General features: G+C 53.8%; 1 long non-coding RNA gene across 1 annotated transcript; it reads left to right on the top strand.

Annotated features, from left to right (window-relative positions):
• Positions 1-8,455: 8,455 nt before the first annotated feature.
• On the top strand, positions 8,456-9,090 carry LOC126036462 (uncharacterized). The gene is made up of 3 exons (XR_007505155.1): positions 8,456-8,497; positions 8,759-8,867; positions 9,021-9,090. It is a non-coding gene; the product is annotated as an uncharacterized LOC126036462 (long non-coding RNA).
• Positions 9,091-12,938: the final 3,848 nt, after the last annotated feature.

Raw genomic sequence — 12,938 nt, 5'->3', positions numbered from 1 at the left:
TTTTCCATTTGCTGCTTTGTTAAGGAGGGCATAAAGTAACGGAGCTGAGACAGCTTTAGGAGACAAAGCTTGCGGGAAAAATACTCTCTTTCAAAAGATTCACTGCTGATAGCTAGAATAAAGCATACAAGGTTATAGGTCGAGTAAGCCTGCTCTTTGCCTTTTGTGTTTGACAGAAAAAAAAGTGTAATGTTTTATTTCTTTATTTATCTTTATGGTCATTTGGTTTAATAAAAATTATTACTTCTTGCTCCTCAGTGGCATTTTTCAACAACAAAAACGTGTACAGCTGTCACCAAAATTGGGAATGAACTCCTTAACACCAGTGCAGTATTAAGAAGCAGGCATTCTTTATTGCAGCGCTGGATGCACAGGGGATCGTTCCGCCTATCATGCATACTGTATGTTGCATCAGTCAAAGCTTATATTACCCTGTTCCATGCATATGCATTAAATTTCCTGGAATGACTAGACGTATTCAATCTATTACCTGGAACTAATTATCATGTTTACATAGTCATTATGCAGGCAGCCTGGGTCTCCGAGGGGCTTCCCTGGGGGTCCTTGGTGGCCTCTGGTGGTCCCTAGTGGCTGTAAAAAGGGCACCTCTTGGTGCCGTGCCCGTGAACTCTGGGTTCCTCCTTTCCATGCATGGTCACGAGTTGGCCCATCAACCATTTGGTCTCAGATTGTTACAAAAGTTGTTAGCTTCAGCTGATTTTCCCGTGCTTATCTAGACAAAAGCATTCTTTAGTTCTTGCTATCTCTAGTTAACACAGGAGGCCAATTCAGAAGCATCCTTGAGCTATCGACGTTACTTACAGTCGTTCTTTGAATCGCGAGAGTTATTTCACAACACAGCCAGAACTTTTGGATCAGCTCCACATGAATCTATCTTTTTACTATTATTGGACGTTTGAATTTACAGTGTAATTTTTGATCTCTTATTTCAGAATTCTCAGGTGAAAATAGCTTTTGCTGAACTGATTTCCTGACAGGAGGGGTTATGAAGGAATTACTTCTAACGGGTGCTCTAAGCAACAAAATGCACTCTTTACTGAAACGTCATCGTCTTACTTATGTTTCGAGAACAGTTACCTGTTTTTGAACTGCCAGTTTCGTTTTATTTCTAATTTGTGCTCATTTCAAAACATTTGGAGAAAAAAGAAGAAAGGGATATATGCACCAAGGAGCAGGCCTGATGAGATTGCACAGGAGACTGCTACTCTAAAACTAGTGGTTTTTATAGCATGACAGGTGTCTTGGGCATATGGTGAAAGGCACAAGCGGACACGTTACTCATCATTTCTGAACTGAACCAAGTAAATAACCCAGTTGAAGTCTGTGACAATGATTGGTGGATCGGCTCGAGACTTTCACAGATTCACTGCAACCCTGTCATCCTTGTCTCTTAAAAGGGGCTTCAATCATTAAATAAACAGCGGTACCAACGCACTAGAATCAGGAGCATGAGCAGCTAACAGACAGACACTCGTGCTCTTTGTGTTGGGCCGGAAAATTAACTGTGCAGATAAATTTCTCTTTTCATTCCTTCCTGCCAACATGTTGATAACACACACTCTCCGTCAATGACCTCTGTATCATGGTTTTTTGGGGTGCGTGGTAAAGGCCACACAATGAGGGCAGTGCTGTGGCTTTTGAAGAAGAGCTTTCCCTGTAGTGACTCGCCCCGGACAAACATTTCACTCATGGACAGTAAATGACGCTGTCTGCCCCCGAGTGGGTGCCGGGAGGAATATGGTTATAAAATAAACAGAGAACATATCTACCAGAAGGTGCTACCCAGCTTAGGTTTCAGGGTATTTAAATTCATTTGCCTTGAAATGAATTTGTAATTTAGCTCTCGGCTGAACACTGGCATGTCTGTACCATAGGATGCTGGGGCTTTTCCTGCGTCAGGGTGCATCCTCTGACATGTAAGAGCACCTGAACCAGGGAAGACCTGAGCTTTTATCAGCTTCTTCCTGACTTCCACCTCCGTGCAAAAGAAACCCAGGCACAAAGCCCAGACTGGCGTCTTGGTGGGCGTACACTGTTAGCTAGATTCAGAAATAGGGTATAGATTTAGGCCTGTAGGCTTACCAGACTTGCATTTTCTTTGGGCTTTGTCTTTTCTTTCCAGTAGGTCTAGTTTCGAGGTGAGGCCCTAAATTTTCATGGTTTCCAGATACCTTGTTCTGAGTAGAAGGCGGCTATGTTGGCACAGGGCTGGCCTCTCACAAGAGGTCAGTGCTTCCTGCAGGTATCTAAGCTGCTCTGGAGTTTAGAGAATGAGAAAGGAATCGTGTTACTCTGTCAGGCTCTCCCAGGAGATGATGTTCCGCTCCCTTTGCTAGAAATAGGATGCAGACATTCCGAATATGTCTGGCGTGGTCAGCTCTTCCTCACTTTCGCTGTCCCCCATCCTGGATGTATTTCCATCTGCATGGAAAGCGAGGAGGAGCAGGACCCAAAGGCCAGGTAGCTGACCTGCTTGGCAGCATGCTCCAGTTAATGACCTCTCCTGAGCAGTGTATATGATACGTATGATCTCCAGCAAGCTCTCCATGGAGTCCTGCACCTGTGGGCTCCCAGCTAGCTTGGTGTAATGCAAGAACAGTGAGCTCACACAGCCCTGTGGTCTACTAACACCTCATCAGCTTATTGCATCCTCTTCTCAGTGGGGTTAGATGAAAAGGTTTTTTAATTCAGAAAGATTGAGGTCTTTGTGTTTGGCTTTATGCCTGTAGAGCCTGGGTCTCCTAGTGGATTTATAGAACGGGTTTGTTTTACTGCTTCAAACCATTGGTCCATTTAGCTGGCCTTTGGGGCCTTTAGGGTGTGAAATAGATGAAGAAGGAGGTGCATCTTCTCCAAATGAGTTGACTTGCAGAGCCAAATGAGATGCCAAGTGCTATAGAATGGAAGATCTATAGGCTTGTGTGTTTCTGTATTAACTCTTTTGGGCCTGCAATGAAATAGTGAGATGGGACAGAAGTTTTTGTTGACCACTTTTTGTTGATAAAGGGCAACTCCCAAGTTTCTGCAGCAAAAAACCCCAGGCTGCTTCTTCCTGAGCCTTATGGAAGGCGCTTGTAACTAGCTGTGATTCTGATTCTAGAGAGAAAGATAGCACCTTCGCAAACTGCAGTTGTGAAAAAGAAGGCTGGAGGACGTTTTGAGACATCATCCAGTGAGACTCCTCCCTTTCCTCCGGAAACAGCAATCCAAGCAGACTCTCTAGGTAATTACAGCTTACGTTTCTCCTTTATTTCTTTCCTAGACCTCCCCCTTATTCCAGTTTGAGTTCCTAATTTCTTTTCCAATAAGCTATACTCTTCAAGGAAGTTTGTTTCTTTCTCATCAGAAGCTATCTTCTGTATATTGGAAGACTTGTATCTCTGGCTGTTCTCCCTCTAGACAAAACTAGTGCTGCTTCTTCAGCCATTCATCAAAGGCTACCTTTTGCAGAGCAGTCCTTATTCTGGATTTCTGTCCGTTGGTTTACCATCACTAGTTTGAAGTGTGTTGAACTGAATTTACCAGTCTTGGATAGGAGAGGAGTTTTAGGTCTGTCTCACAAGATCTCAGCCCACCCTATCCAGTTAGGTGATATGTATCAGTGACCTCAGGATCCTGCCTTGCTGACTGTAGTTATGTTTTATTCTGCTATAGGCCATCTCATAGGAAAAAAAAAAATACTCCTTGAGCATGTAGAGTGATGAGACGAATAAAGGGCTCTCGTAGCCAGATAAGCAAAAGTATCTGATGTATCACTTGTAAGAGCTCTGCGATCTGTTTAACGGGACAATGAATAGGCCGCAAAATGTTCACAGTAATGTTCTGACTGGCAATATAACCTTGAACTAGACTCAGGAATTCTCCTCCTCCAGCTTTTTTAAGCATGGTGGCCTCCACCTCCAAAAATGAGTATACGACAAAACCAAATTCTGCATCCAGTCACAGAAGTGTAGGTCTGGAGGGTTTCCTCTGAATAAAAAGAAATGCATTAGGATTTGCCCCAACATCAGGATCGGGAGGGATCAGGATCTGTCCGTCAGGGAGGTAATACAGCAGAAAGAAAGGTACAGTGGTATAGATAAGTGGAAAATAGAGATAGCGGAAAGATCTCGTGGTATACATGCGGCACTCTGTGCTGATCAGTTTGCAGTACATTCAGAACACGAGCTAAGCCATGTCCCCGTGAAACTCACAGGTAATTTTAGCCAAATTTCCCTGAAGAGCCATAGCTCTGCTAATTTCAAAATTGATTTTGGTTCTATTGTCTTGTAAAAGATACAAAAACTTTCCCCTCGCTTTCCCCTTTTCCTCCCTTTCCTCCTCCTTACTGTTTTTCTTTCTTTGTCAGAGAAAAAAAGATGAGGAGCTTTTCTTCCAAGAGGCCAGACTAGAGAAACATATAGTTCACACTAAAATAAAAACACCAAGGACCTACAAGAATGGATAATGCATGGCGGAATAAGAAGTAAGTATGGTCTAATAAAAAGTACTACTTCTTGCTCCTGGAGCTGTGCTCAGGGTCCGCACGGGACAGTGGGGCCCCTGGGAGTGGGGCGGAGCGTTTAGCGAAGCCTTCCAGGACGGCGAGCGTGCGCGAGAGGATGCGTTTGCCGGGCACATCGTGTCTTTGCAGCAGGCCATGCGCCATGTGCTGTTGCGGTCCTCCTTTGCGGATCCTGGCGTGGCGAGAGAGGTCCATCCCAGTGGCCCCTGGGGGATAAGAGGGGCTGCGTGTTGTCTTGTGAACCACAGCTTCGGGTGGCTTGCCCTTGGGGCCTGGGGTGGACTTCTTGTTAAGGGAGAAGCTGCCGCCCCAGCGTTCACACAGCAATCAAGGAGTCGCACGCGCACCACCCGAGACTTTACCGGCTAGGACCGGAGTCCCTTTGCAGCGGGCCCCTCCAGCGCGCCGACGGGTGCCCCTTTCGACTCCTCGCACATACACGCTCACCCTCGGGGTCTGCTTCTTCCCTCAGGCTCGACCCTACGTTCCCCAAAGCAGAATCCCTTCTCCTCGTCTCCAGGCAGGTTCTTTCTCTTCCCTGGTTTTTAGGCTAGTTGTTACCTCGTCTCCTTTTCCCGGCTCAAACTGGCTCTGGGGCCTTCCGAATCGTCTTACGTCTCCGATCAGAGAATAGGTCAAAGTTAAGCGAGAGCATTGAGAAAGAAAGCTAGGAGTTCTGCTTTACCATGAACGACTCCTTTTAAGCAGCTAAACCACGCCCTCAAAGCCCTCCAGAATATAACAACAGCCTCCGTAATTTACATCCACTCCTGTGCTACCATAGCCTCAGAACCTTATCCGGGGAGTGCCAGATGCTGTTTAGGTCTCATTCAGGGGCGGCCCGCGTGCTCCCGTAGCTCAGCTTTGGCGCCTTCCACAGCACTCTCCAGCCCTGTTCTGAGGGCACAAAGCCCCTTCGGCATTGACGCCTGTTCCTTCCCGGCTTCCGAGAGTTTCTGCGTGGCCAGCCGAGGGGGGCCGAGTTGAGATACGCAGGCGGGAGTGTCAGCGCAGCAGCCTGAGGTGCCCAGTGGGGCTGCCCTGCCCACGCTGGGGCCAAAGGTGGGTGGGTCCACCTCCGCGTGACACGGAGGTGGCTGCTGCGGCGGGTCCCCACAGCCCAGTGTGACACGGCACGGTGTCACAGTGGAACACCCGCATCAGAGCGGCAGCTCCCACTCCCCACGGTGCCTGTGTCCACACTCCCCAGCGAGGCCTGGGCAGCGCCAGGGCTGCTCTTGCCAGTGCTGTGCTCCGCAGGAGCTGCCCTGCTGCCAGGAGGAGGCGAGGGGAGGCCGTGGGAGAGCGTTGGAGACGCCGCTTGGGGAAGTGCCGAGGAGGAAGGAGAGGAAGAGGAGGAGGAGAGGAGCAGAGGGGTTTTGTAGCAGGACAAACGCCTCTTGCCCAGCTGCCGCAGTGCAGGGGGGCAAAGATGATTAAGTACCTGCTCTTCAAGCCCTTGGGGCCCGAGGATCTGCCGACCCTCAAGGAGCTCACCACCAGCGGTGAGGCCCCCTTGCAGGAGCGCTGTGGGAGCCAAGATGAAGTGGAGATGAGCTGTGGAAACCCTGGGGCTGGGGCTGGGGCTGGGGCTGTAGCGGGGGTCTTCTGGAGGGGACCGGCGGCTGCAAGGAGAGGCCTGCCTGATGGTGCCTTGGGGCTCAAGGGTGGCTTTGGTAGCCCAGGCCTCTAGCCGCTGCTCATGTCAGAGGGCGGGATCCCCTTCCCCAAAACACTACTTTTGCCCCCAGGCCTCTGCGGGGCACAGGGCGGGCTGCTTGGAGGCCGGGGGTGGTCAAGAACGCAGCTGGGCAGCCCCGGCGCTGCGAGTGTTTGCGAGGGGCGGCTTGAGCACACTCCATTGTCGCCTCCAGTGGTGGGGGAGTACTGGATGGTTGTCCGTTGCTGACTCAGAGCATGGCGTCCTTTCCTTTGCTTTCCAGAAATCTGCAAAGTCTGGGCTGGCGCATCTAGGTACATCCGGAGACAGCTCTTGCAGAAGAGGGTGAGCCTTGCCTCCTGGCCGTGGCCCATCCTGCCCCTCCAGGCCTCCGGAGCAGGGCACGACGTACCATCCCCAGGGCCGGCCGCGTGAGTCGTCTGGCAGCCTTGCCGCCTCTGCGCAACCCTGCCAATGCTCCCCCTCCTTGCTTGCGTTTTCAGGCGGTGGACATCGGCGTTGGGACATTTGCACTTGTCCCAGCGCGTGCCACGGTGGGAGAGGACAAGGCTTTGCCCGTTGAGAGACCCGTGTTCCGGCCGTGCAGGTTTCTGAAGAAGTTCTACCAGCTCAAGTGTGCAAAGACCAAAATTCCTGGTAAGAAGACGGGTGCTTCCCCTGCACAGCCCTTGCGTTCGGCTTGCTGCCGACAACTCTGTGACGTGGCCGAGCAAAGGCTCTTCCGACCTGGAGAGCGCTGAGTGCGGGCACGCGTACGGCAACCCAGCAGCCTGCCCCTCCCTGGGGAGCCAGCCTCATGTCCCCAGCTCACCCTCCGCTCCAGCTGGTTGCTCGCAGCCGGAGGCAGAGCTTTTCTTTGCCTTCTGCTGTGCACCAGGTCCACCCTGGAGACGTGGCCGAAGGTGAAGGGGAGCGCTCTCCAGCAGAGCGTTGCCCGAGGGCTGGGTGCCGATGGCACCTAGTCTCAGAGTTGGCCGAACTGCAGTGGGAGCGACTTGGTTGCTTTGCGCTTGTTTCCTAGACGAGACGCCGTTCGTTCAGCTGGACTTTGAGGAGATCGCCGCCGAGATCCACTTCCGCCGGGAAATCGTGGAGCAGTGCATACACGAGACCCTGCTCTTCTTCGCTGGGGCCCTGCGAGACAACAAGGAGGTGGAGTTCTCCTTCAAGGGCATTGGCATCCTTGCCGTGCGAAGAAAAGTGGTCAGCATGACCTTCTTGGATGACTGCCTGCTGGAGCTGGATGGCACGGGCAACATGCCGGCAGCTCTTCTCGGGGTGAGCTTGTCATTTCTGCGGGGCTTCTCCTCGGGGCTCTGTGGCAATGCTGTCAAGGCTCTCTCCAGCCGCTTTCTGTTGGCTGCCGTCCCCTGCCTCGCCACCCGGCCTAGACACGCTCCCGATGAGCTAGGCCAAGTCTCAGTAGCGCCTCGTCGCCTTTGAGGGAGGGGCTGATGACATGAAGGGAGAAGGTGGTGCGAGGCTTCCTGAGAGGCAGCCTTTGTGTCTCTGAGCGGCGAGAGGGCTGGCCACCTTTGTGAGCAACCAGCACGTGTCCTGGGCGTCTGCTGATATGTCCCTGTCCCCTTGCAGGACTCCAAGATGCTGCGTACCGTGGCCTTCGCGGGCAAAAACGATTTTAGCCGGCTCAGTCGAGACGAGGTCGTCACGCTGCCAAGGTGAGCTGCTCGCTCCTCCCCGGCTTGGAGAGTGCAGACAAAGCGGCCAGTCCACTCTCAATGTGCCCTGAGAGAGTGAGAGGCGGGAGGGTCTGCGGGGGCAGCAAGGAGGGCATGTGCAGTGATCAGCAGCTTTCTGGCGGTGACGGTGGGGCCCCTCCAGTGCCACAGAGAGCCACGTCCTCCAGGGACTTGGCTCCAGGTGCCTGCCAGCAGCTGATGTGCGCCAGCCCCCAAGGGAGCGTGGTGCCCTTTTGCCCAGCTGGTGCCTTCCTGTTTTCCAGGCTTGCAGTTGAGACCCCCCATCAACCGTCGGCCCCTGCGATTTCTCTGAAGCCCAGGAGAGAGCCGGCGCCGTGGGGCGGGGGTGCCCGCAGAGGTAATGTCCCAGCCGAGTGCTGGCCGGGGGCTGTGGGCGCTCCTGTCGGGCCCGCAGGGTCCCAAAGACGCTGTTGTGCTGTCCTCTTGCCTCCCACTTGCAGTGAGCGTGCTGGACCCGGTGTTCCTGGCTCAGCGGAGGGTTTCTCTAGCCAGGCAGCGGGCGAAGGAAGGCGAGCAGGCGAAAGCCAAGGAAGCCGAGCGGGCGAAAGCCAAGGAAGCCGGCCAGGCCAGGTGAGCCTTGCGGAGGAGCGGTGTGGCTGGCGGCGCGGGGCCACACCGTGCCCTCGTCGTAGTGCGAGGGAGGTGTTTCCCTCGGCCGGGGGGCTGCCTGCGCCGATGCCGAAAGGCCCCGGAGGCGTTGTCCTGCCGGACACGCGGTCCTCCTGCCAAACTGCCGCGTGGTGCCGGAGCCGGGCGGCAGGCTGCGAGCCTGTCCCGGAGCAAGCGGCTCAGACTGGGCTCCCACAAGCTCAGCCTGCCGTGCCTCTTCAGAGTCCTGCCAGTAATCCGGGAGAAGTCCCAGGAGGAGCTGAAGCAGCCCAGACCTCCAGCTCAGCCGCGGTTGCATCTCCCTGCGTGCGTTCCGCAGCCGTCGGGAACGGTATGCCCTAGGGATTTGCCAGCCCTGCGTCACGTCTCGGGCTCTGGGCCAGGGCAGAAGAGGCGGCAAGAGCTGCCCACCGTCCCAGCCCTCCCGCCCTGCCCAAGCCCGAGGAGACTAACGCCGCCTGTGCGGTGTGTGCCTGCCCTCCAGGGAACGGGCTCGCTCCGCACCGAGAGGGCAGAAAAACGGCTCCGGCTGCTGATGGCATCCAAGCGCCAAGAGGTGGAAGCGGACGTGTGGCGCCAATACCATGCCAGCAGAGCGGGGCGGAACACGGAGCGAGGCCAGGTATGGCATGCACTTCCCAGCCCCCAGGAAAAGGGCATTTCCCCTTCCCGCTCCCCAGGAGGGGAGCAGGGAAGGTCTCCTGGCACGGGCACGGCAGCAGTGCTGTGGCCAGCTGGCCAGGCAGGGGCCTTCTGTCTGCCCGCTGCCCTGCACGTTGCCCTGCAAGAGGAGCTGTCCCTACGGCCCCAGGCCGAAGCGTGCAGTCGGCTGTGGCACGGGCGGTCTGTTGTGTGCCCATACCTCTCCGCGAGGGCTCAGCGCCACCGCCCAGAAGACTGCGCAAGTCACGCGCCTGGGCTGAAGCCTTGGGAGCAGCCCCAGCAAGTGGTGGCGGGGCTTTAGGAGAGTGTCTTCTGCCTTTGCAGAGCCCCTGCCGCTACGTCTTTGAGGATCCCTACCGCCCTCCCCACCTCCTGAGAAAGGCCTATGCCGAGAAGCTGAAGGAGGGGCTGCAGGAGAAGGAGAGACGCCAAAGCGCCGCAAGACGGGGAGCGTCAGAGGGGCCGGCAGAGCTGCACCTCCCGGAGAGAGCGTGGGCAGCGTAAGTGTGTGCCGGCTCCTGCAGAGGCCGGGGAAAGCCTCAGGCGGCTCCCACCACTGGAGGCGTCCGGGCTGAAGACGGAAGGCTGGCTCAGCTGGCTGGGCTCTGCCTTCCCAAAGCAGGCAGCCTGTGCTCGTCCTCCCCGCGCGGTGACTCCCGGGCACCCGGCGCTCAGCTGCGATGCCCGCTCGGTCCCGGCTCTCGGCCCTGCCGGCTTCAGCCCCGGCCGATCTGCGCTCTCCTCGCCGCAGATGGGTTGGGGCACGAGGGCCCACGAGACGCCACACAGAGCCGCGGGCTGGCCTCGGCAGCACCTCCCAGAACCGCTGGCCTGAGCCAGGCTTTGGGGCGTTGCGGGCCCTTCTGCCCGGCCACAGAGCTGAGGCCCTTTCTTCTGTGTCCTTTAGCAAGGGGGAGAAGACGAGGCTGTTGGAGCGCCGTGGGAAGGCCCAGGGACTGCCAGCCACGCCACGAAGCTGAGAGCGGCCCCGCAGAGTCCAGCGGCAGGGGCCTTGGCCCTCACGGCGGCCACCCGTGTCAGCGGGAGAGCCGTCAGCGGCGGGTGGCAGGGCCTCGGCAAAGGGGAACGTGCCAAATAAAAGGCTGTTGGCGCCTGTGCCCAGCCGGAGTGACCATGCTGCTCTCCGCGCTGCCTTTCTCTGCGTCCAAGGGGACGGGAGGGGCCCTGCAGCCCCCTAGTCGGAGGGGGTTTTGGGCAGGGGGGCGGGTGGGACTGGTCCTGCCAGCTAGTGGCGACAGGCCATGCGACTGGAAGAGCGGCGTCCTTGCCAGGGCGCGGGGCACGGGGGCTGCACAGCACGGCTTCTGTGCGTCCCAACACCGCTTTGTCAGGGATAAGCAGAGCGCCAGGTCCACGCTGGCCAAAGAAAACCCCATCGGCTGTGCAGCTTGCTGGAGTACCACGACAGTCGTGGTATTGCACTGATGTACTCTGAAGCTATTTTTTCAGGGCATCAGCTTTACTCTCGGGTGATTTCACTGTCAAGGCTGCCTTTGTCTCCAAAGGCCGTAATCAAAATACTCTTTTGCTCAATACGGATGGACTGTCTCCAGCTACGTTGTTCGTTATACATTCAAAACTTCTATTTCTATGCAGATGAATCTCGGTTTTACTTTGCGTATATGTCTGTGTCGCAGATGTAAACCTGGACCGAATTGCATTGTTTCCCAGACGTCAGACTAAGGATGAACCTGTCCAAAGTTAAAGTTTAGACAAGACGGAATTTTTGCTTGCTGGAGTCTCTCTTCAGTGTGGAAGTGCTGATTCTTAACACACTTCCCCCCCTCCGCCTCTGCCCCCGCCCCCTTGAAACGTTTGGAAAGGAAGCTTATTTTGCAAATACAAAGCGATTCTCTGATTATCTGCATGTATTCTGCACTCACACCCGTGATGGAGGCCTTTCTTTACTAGAGAGGGGGGTCAAACACTGGAACAGCCTTCCTAGAGAGGTGGTCGATGCTTCCTGCCTGTCACTGTTGAAGAGGCATTTGGGCAATGCCCCTCATAACATGCTTTAACCTGGTCAGCCCTGAAGTGGTCAGGCAGTTGGACTAGGTGATTGTTCTAGGTCCCATTCCAACTGGAATAGTTCCGCTCTGTTCTGTTCTACTCTATTCTACTCTGTTCTGTTCTGTTCTGCTCTAGTCCGTTGCAACGTGTACGTTGTGGAGCTCTCTCCAAGCACAGTACCTTCAGTGAACAACAGGGAAATTGAGAAATTTAAGTATATTCTTTTGTTTCTGAGTTAAAAAAACAACATAGGAAACACGTTTTAAGATCACTTACATCTCGGTTTCAATTCCACCGTCTTTATCCTTACTGGCTGCTTTTAGGATGAAGAGTTAAGGCATCACTTTGTATTGCAGGCAAAATATTAATCCCACCCCTGCTTTTGTGAAATTTGTAGTATCAAATGCTTTAGTGTTTCGAAACGGCTTCTATTTTTTTCGTCTAACAAATGAAACCTATAGGGAATCCTAATAGAGGTTATTGGTTCTCTATTGGCTGATTGACTGACTGGGCAAGATGACCTGTTTCCTCATGGCTTCCTCACAAGAGAAGGCCTTGTTTCCGTTCACTGAACAAATGCAAGATGGAAAGGACTGGGGCCGTAAACCCAAACCTGAAATTTTCCACGGACTTGATGAATCTTGGTAATTTGCTTCCCAAGAAACACCTAGCAGAATTGCCACGCTTCATTTTAGTTAGTTGGGACACAACTACGCAGCTTGGAAAGAAAGGGTGCTGACGTAGCCGTCGTGTAGTCGTATGCCGTTTACGTAGAAAACTGATCTTGCATTTAACAGTGCGGCTGCTGAAAGGCAGCTTCAGACAAATTTTGTCACATGTGACAGCTAACGACGTGTTTTGAGGGAGGCTGTATGAAATAGTAAACTATTGCCCTCCGCGTGAGACAAAGAGACGCTTCCTAACTACTTCACACACCAAAGGATTTTGTTCATCAAACCAGTCCTTGTGTTTTTGTAACGAGTGAAGGAGAAACTATTTAAATGCCTCATACTTTGGCATTCCAGTTGGTATATTATTTAGGTTTTTCTTTTTCTTCTTTCTGTTTTTTTGACGTGATGAAGTGCCGTTACAAAAGGAAAACCAATTCATGTGGAAAAATCCTTGGATTTCTGAAAAGAAACTCTGAAAGAATAGGGTATCAAACTATTTTGACTCTCAAGGTCCGGCTTGTTAATTGCTGGTTTTTTTTCCTAAGATACTAACAGTTTTTTCACAGTAGGCATTACATTGATGTCTCGGAGACGTTTCGTAATGGATCACTTTGTTCTGTCCTCTGCTGCCGTTTCTAAGTTTAGATTCCTCAACCTGGAGCAGAAATCTTTCTATGAATTGTTCTACAGGTTGGTCTACTCAGTCCATTTTCTATTCCCCTGGTCCTCAAAGCCATGCAATTCTTCCTGTACTTTATTCCAAAACTGTCTTTGAGAGGGTGGACGGTCCATTGTGACATCACCGTGTGGTGGAGGGTGGCATCACCTGGCGGTGGACTGTTGACGTCAGCGGGCGGTGGACTGTGACCTCGCGTGCCTCGCTGCTTAGCTTCGGGCGCCGGCAGAGCCTGGGCCAGTCTGGCTCGTGCCTGGACTCCTGCCGAGCGTGCCTGCGAGGTCCGGAGGGTCGAGCGAGGCTTCTCCTGGTGCCGGGTGGTGCTTTGGGGGCTGCCGTCGGCAGCTCTCGCTGCCCGTCC

Source organism: Accipiter gentilis, chromosome Z (assembly GCF_929443795.1).
Source record: "Accipiter gentilis chromosome Z, bAccGen1.1, whole genome shotgun sequence".
NCBI lineage: Eukaryota > Metazoa > Chordata > Aves > Accipitriformes > Accipitridae > Astur > Astur gentilis.
The sequence above is the reverse complement of the archived record's forward strand: the minus strand, read 5'-3'. Positions and strand labels throughout refer to the sequence as shown.